A 6286-nucleotide genomic window follows, 5' to 3' on the forward strand; every position below is an offset into this window, starting at 1 on the left:
CCTCCCCCTCCTCCCAATCGGTCAATAGGAGCGCGCTGGCATCACGGTGTCCACACCCTTTCCGCGGGGCGTTCGGCCAATAGCGTAAACCCCCCCCCCCCCCCTCCCCCCCCCTTCCAGCCTTCAGGGCTGCGGGTTTGAATCCGGCACCGCCTCAGATAAAAAAAATGACACAAAAAGAACCACAGGATGGTTTGTGTTGGAAGGTCCTGGAAGATCATAGACTGACCCCAACTGCCCCATTGACCCCAATGTCCCCATTGACCCAAAACTCCCCATTGACCCCAATGGCTCCAAAGTCCCCAATGACTCCCGTATGCCCCCAATGGCCCCATTGACCCCAATGGCCCCAGTGACCCCCAACGACCCCATTGACTCCAATATGTCCCCATTGACGCCAAAGTCCCCACTGACCCCAACTGCACCATTGACCTCCCCTCCCCTCCCCTCCCCTCCCCTCCCCTCCCCTCCCCTCCCCTCCCCTCCCCTCCCCTCCCCTCCCCTCCCCTCCCCTCCCCTCCCCTCCCCCCCCTCCCCTCCCCTCCCCTCCCCTCCCCTCCCCTCCCTTCCCCTCCCCTCCCCTCCCCCTTCCCTCCCCTCCCTCCCCTCCCCCTTCCCTTTTCCCCTTCGACTTCCGCTTCCCCTTCCCTCCTTCTTCCTCCCCTTCCCCTCCTTCTTCCCCTCCCCTTCCCTTCCCACATGCACGCGGCTGAGGAGAGATGCAGACACAGCAGTTTGATGTCAGCCCGTCTGTTTTATTGCTGCAGACCCCAGGTGTTTCGGGAGGTGGTGGGGCAGACGGGCGATGGAAAAGATGGAATTGAAAGCGACAGGATGTTGTGCCCCCACCACGGCCTGCAGCGTGGCTCGCAGCTCCGATGTCGGTGTGTGGCGGCGGCCATCAGGCTGTTGTTGGGCCGATGGCAGCGGTGATGCACAGCGGGTTGTCAGCGCAGAAGAGGCCGGGTCGGCTCTGCTCGGAGGCACAGCTCGGATGCCGAGGCCTCGAGCCGGCTGTCCGTACAGCTGCAGCTCCTGGCTTCGCATCTGGGCGGATGGGAATCGTGCGCCCTGCCTGGAGCTCCGCTTCTCCTGGGCGCCCCGCTCAGCGCCGACAGATCGGCCTCCCACACGGGGAGCCCCGCGCTGCCCCCTCGGCGGCCGGCCCCTGCGTGGATCCGGACCCCCACGTGCGCCGGTGGCACCGCAGGGGAAGGCGCTGCGGCTGCGCTCCCCCCAGCAGGCTGCTGTCGGAGCTGCGGGACCACAGGGCCACCAGCGGCGTCTGCTGCAGGGCCGGGGCTGCGCGGCGGCGCCTGGGCTTGGCCTCGGCCCGTGCCTCATCCAGCACTGCTCCTCCAGCTCTGGCTTCCATCACGCTCGCCACGCTGCGCCACTTTTCCTGGCCGCTTGCATCTCGTGCCGCCTGTGCCGGATCCATCTTTGCTGTAGCCGCCCTTTTGGCAGAGCGTTTTGCTGCCCTTCTTTCCCTTCTTCTCCTCTGGTTTGGCAGCAGACACCTCTGAGATGGTTGGCGGCTGCCTGGAAGGACAGAGCAGGAGGGGCTCTGTGAGTGGTGACGGCTTTGGGGCCGTATGCTGCAACCCCGAGCCGGGAGCCTGGGGAAACAGATCCCAGCCCTGAGCCTGCAGCCTCACCTGGCCTTCTTCTGGACGCGGCTCCTTTGCTTTGGTGTCGCCTCCTCGGGCGGCTTCTCCACCAGAAAGGTGACGTGGATCCAGCTGGGCAGCGGCGGCAGCTCAGAACATTGCCCTGCAATGGGGAAGGAGAGATCTGGTCAGGGGAGAGCGGCGGGTGAACCTGCGGGGCGCTCAGCCCTGTCCCAGAGCACCCAGAGGCCGCCCTGCTCCCCTCATGGACGCAGAGACCGCGGGCCCCCTGTGCCTGGTGCCCAGCTCCTCCTCTGCGGGGGCGCAGCTCTGCTCGGGGGCCGCATTGACGGTTCTGCTTTGGGAAGAGGAGCTGGGCGCTGCCTGCCAGGCCACAGCCTCTCATGGCGGCTGGGGGAGAGCTGGGCCTGGACCCCCCCTGCCATCCCCGGGGATGGGGGCACTGCGGGGCCGCTGCACCCGGCGCCTGGGATTGGATGAGGACGACGTGTGGGCAGGAGGGGAGGCGGCGGCGCCGGGCCGGCGCTTGGGAATGGTTCACCGAGTCAGAGCCTTCCTTGGGTGATGGCGGATGGGGGATTTCCGGTCACCGAGGGGCCGGCAGCTGCTTTACCTTTCTTGTCCCGGCCGAGGGCTGGCAGCGGCGCTCTGGATGCCCTGCGGGGTTTCCCTGCCGGTGGTCTGGGTGCAAACTCCCTTTTGAAGCTGTGCAAAAGGAGAGGCGCTGTGAGCCGGGGCTCCGGCTGCCCTCGCTGCCGGCTGGATCGCAGGCTGACAGCGGACCTGAGCGAGCCCCAGAGCCAAGGGCCGTCCTGGGGACCGGGGGTCACCCAGGCCACGGGGGGATGGAGACGTCGCCTCCGTGCCTTCGTCTCCATGCCTTCTCCCAGCTTTTGTGGCCCGTGGTCCCCAGGACGGCGCCGAGGAGCCGACGCTCCTGAGCAGCCGCACCAAGCGGGGCTGCAGCCACAAACGCACTCACCTGGGAAAGACGACGGCTCGGCCGGAGGACGTCAGGGAGGCCGCAGTCGCCACCCGTGACAACCACCATGTCCAGCAGCCAGGGCACCTGTGGGGGAGCAACGGCCAGGATGGGGGACATCCTGGTCACGGCCGAGGCTCTGCGCAGCGCTGGAGCAGCCGAGGCCAGGAGAGCCGGCAGCAGCGCAGCACTCGCGCGGTCCTGGTGAGCCGCCTGCGGGCAGCGCCAGGGCCGTGGGGAAACCCAGAGCTCACCTTGAGAACAACTTTCTGCAGGTTCTCTTGGCCGTTGACGCTCTCCAGGAAGTCGTAGTAGAATTTCATCTGGACGCCGGTTCCCTGGATGAGGAGCACTCCGACGTCCTTCAGGACAAAGGTGACGTCCTCCCCCTTCCCTCAAGCAGTGGCAGACGAAGGACGTGGTGTCCAATATGCACGCCTTCCCGATCTCACGGCTCACCGACGCGCCGCCGCCACCTCTGCGTATTTGAGGGGCTCCACCTCCTTATGGCCTGGAAAATCACAAGAGTCTCAGGCTCCGTTTCCGCCGCTGCTTCCCCAGCGCGACTCGTTGCCGTCGCCGGCCAGGACAGCCCCACACTTGGCTGGGCTCCGAGGAGGGGCGGATTGCTTGTGGGCACGGAGGCGAGAGCAAGGAAGGGCGAAAGCCCCCTCGTACCTGTTAGGTGCTCCTCGTTCTCCACCAGGTTCCGGCTGCTGGCGAGGTTCCTGGCCAGGCGGAACACGGGCCACTGCAGAGTCACGGCTCCATCCTCGGCCTCAACCCGCTGGAGGCCATGCTGAAGGTGCCGAAGCGTGGGAATTCGGACATCCTGCGCGTGGGAGAGAAGGGAAGGGCCGCAGGGTTAAGGCCGGACGAAGAGCTGGAGGTCGCCCTGTCGGGGACTGCGCCTCGGGTCCCGCCGTGCCCCCTGCCCCTGGTTGGAAGCTCAGGCCGGGGCAGCGGGAGAGCTTTGGGAAGGGCCGCCCCGCTCCTCTCCCTCTCCCTGCCAAAGCGCAGCGCAGCAGCCAGGGCAGCGGCAGCTTTGTGGAAGCCAGAGGTTCCTAGAGGCTGGGCTCAGCCCCGACGCGCCGCACCGCACGTCACACCACGCTGCGGGAGCCTCGCTGCTGCCTTAGGGGCATTTTGGGGCCGAGTTCCCCGCCTTGGCACAGGGGAAGAGTCGCTGCGCTCAGCGGCCCAAGGCGAGGGACTCCCCACCCCTCCAGGCAGCCGAGCGGAAAGAAGGCGCCGACCCACCTTGCGCAGCAGGAGCCGCTCCTGGATGCAGGCGGCCACCGCGTCCCAGACGGCGAATCGCACTGCAGGGCAAAGGAAAAGCAGGTCACGCTCTGCTGCTGCCGCCTCCCGGCGCTCCTCCAGCCTCGCAGCAGCAGGGGAGGGGGCAGACACGAAGCGTCGTCGCCGTCCCCGGCCCCACGCGGAGGCGGCCCTCGCGCTGGCGCCGCGCCAGCTGTGGGCCCGCGTACCTTTGGCGGTGACCTCCGGCATTGCAGTAGTCACGCTGTGTGGCGGGGCCGTCCTCCCAGAACGTGATCTGGGCTGGCCTCTCTGCAGCAGGATGCTCGGCATCGCCAACAGCCGCATGGGGGCTCGTCCCTTCGTCCAACGCGGAGCTGGTCGTCTGCCCATGTGGAACAGGGAAGCCCCTCCATCCGTCCGGCAGAGAGCGGCTCCTCCGCCCATCCGGCACAAAGAAGCTCCTCCGGCCGTCTGGCAGAGAGTGGCTCCTCCCGCCCATCCAGCACAGAGATGCTCATCCCCTCCTGTGGCACAGAGGTGCTCCTCCGTCCGTCCAGTACAGAGATGCTCATCTCTTACAAAGCTCAGAAATGCTCCTCCGTCCGTCAGGCACAGAGATGCTCGTCCCCTTACGAGGCACAAAGATGCTCCTCCGTCCGTCAGGCCACAGAGATGCTCGTCCCCTTACAAGGCACAAAGATGCTCCTCCGTCCGTCAGGCACAGAGATGCTCGTCCCCTTATGAGGCACAAAGATGCTCCTCCGTCCGTCAGGCACAGAGATGCTCGTCCCTTCAGCTGACAGAGATGCGTCTGCTCTCTGCCAGATGCTCAGGGATGTGGGACCCTCCGCCAGGCAGCGCCTTCAGACCCCTCCTGGGCGGCCGTGTCACAAACGTTGCCGTGGCGCTGCTGCCAGCCCATTGTGACACAGCCGGCACAGCAGCCTGCTGCCCTCATCGCCCGTGGCAGCCGAACGCCTGGAGGGGCCGGGACGGAAAAGCGCATGAACCCCAGGCACCACCACCATCCACAAGGGCTCCCTGTTTTCTCACAATCTGGTACCAGGCCTGGTGACTTTGGGCCAGAGCCCAAAAGGCTGCATCCAGCCAGGGGCTCACAGCCACGGCCCCCACTTAGAGAGGCTGGCACACGGCCTGGGCCTAAAGATGCTGCCAGAGAAGCCAGCAGTGGCCCTGGGGCCGAAACACACAGCCAGAGAGACTGGCAGCGGCCCAAGGGACCTGAAGCCACAGCCTGAGAGCCGGCCCTGAAGTCTGAAGCTCCAGCCAGAGAGCCAGCACCAGCCCTGGGCCATAATGCCGCGGTTACAGCCACAGGGGCAGCGCCAGAGCCGGGGCTGACAGCCACACCTACAGCCGGGCAGGCTGGCAGCGGCCGTGGAGCCTAAAGCCAGTCCTGAAAGGCCGGCACCAGGCCGAGGGCCCAAAGCCAGAGGCAGAGGCCGGCACCGGGCCAAGGGCCCAAAGCCAGAGGCAGAGCCTCTTGCAGCCAGCTGACCTCCAAGCATTGCTTCCTCAAGAGACGACATCGCATGGCAGAAGAAAGCTGGGAAAATGCTTCTTCCTCGTGATGTTTCCCTTGTTGATGCTTTCTGTAGGGTTCCTCTCCAAAAGGAGAACTCAGGAATCCAGGCAGCTGAAGATTGCGGCGCTGCAGGCGATGTCAAGTAAGCATCCGTCGGGAGTGCAGGAAGGGGCAGTGAGAAGTGAGCTGCCAGTTGTGTTTGGGCTGTCAAAGCAGCATCTTTCTGTCTTCTGGGGGGACATGGGCTCACTGGACGATACTTGTGCTGCCTGCTGGCGTCTGTGACATCAACACAGCATCTGTTGTTGTAGGGACAAAAGCTGTGCGTCTGTGGGACGGTGCGGGGCAAGGGGGGAAACGGAAAGCCTCCGCAGGTAAGAAGCTCCTGTGAGCTGCGGTGTGGGCACTGCCTCTAAACAGGGCTGCATGAAGGGCTGCTGTGATGGAGGGCAGAGGAAAGGGCTGCAAAGAGATGCTCTTCGTGTCTTTCTTGTCTCCTTCCTGTCAGAAGCTGATGCCAGCGGCCTTCCTCTGAAGCGCAGCCACGTGGAAAGCCAGGAGTGTGGCACAGCACCCAAGAGAGGTACAGCACACAGCAGGCAGCTGGGTTTGGTGCGCCTGTCTTTCCAGTTAGGCTTTCTGCCTGTTCTGGCACTGTTCTCACTGCGTGTTGCTTGGGGTTTGAATCCCGGGATTTACAGTTACCTCTCCTGTCCTGATTTACAATGGGAACCCAACATTCACCCCAGATCCCTTGCTGTGAACGTGGTACAGGAGAGCTGGCATTGACTCTTTGGGATTTGTTCTTGCTGTTCCCAGCAGTGGCGAGCAGCTCGGATGTGCCGGAGGACATCACGGACATCC

General features: G+C 65.0%; 1 long non-coding RNA gene across 1 annotated transcript; it reads left to right on the plus strand.

Annotated features, from left to right (window-relative positions):
- Positions 1–5495: 5495 nt before the first annotated feature.
- LOC128075090 (uncharacterized) lies at positions 5496–6151 on the plus strand. The gene is made up of 4 exons (XR_008203644.1): positions 5496–5564; positions 5734–5796; positions 5931–6005; positions 6124–6151. It is a non-coding gene; the product is annotated as an uncharacterized LOC128075090 (long non-coding RNA).
- Positions 6152–6286: the final 135 nt, after the last annotated feature.

Source organism: Tympanuchus pallidicinctus, unplaced genomic scaffold (genome assembly GCF_026119805.1).
Source record: "Tympanuchus pallidicinctus isolate F22 unplaced genomic scaffold, pur_lepc_1.0 scaffold118, whole genome shotgun sequence".
NCBI classification, from domain to species: Eukaryota; Metazoa; Chordata; class Aves; order Galliformes; family Phasianidae; genus Tympanuchus; species Tympanuchus pallidicinctus.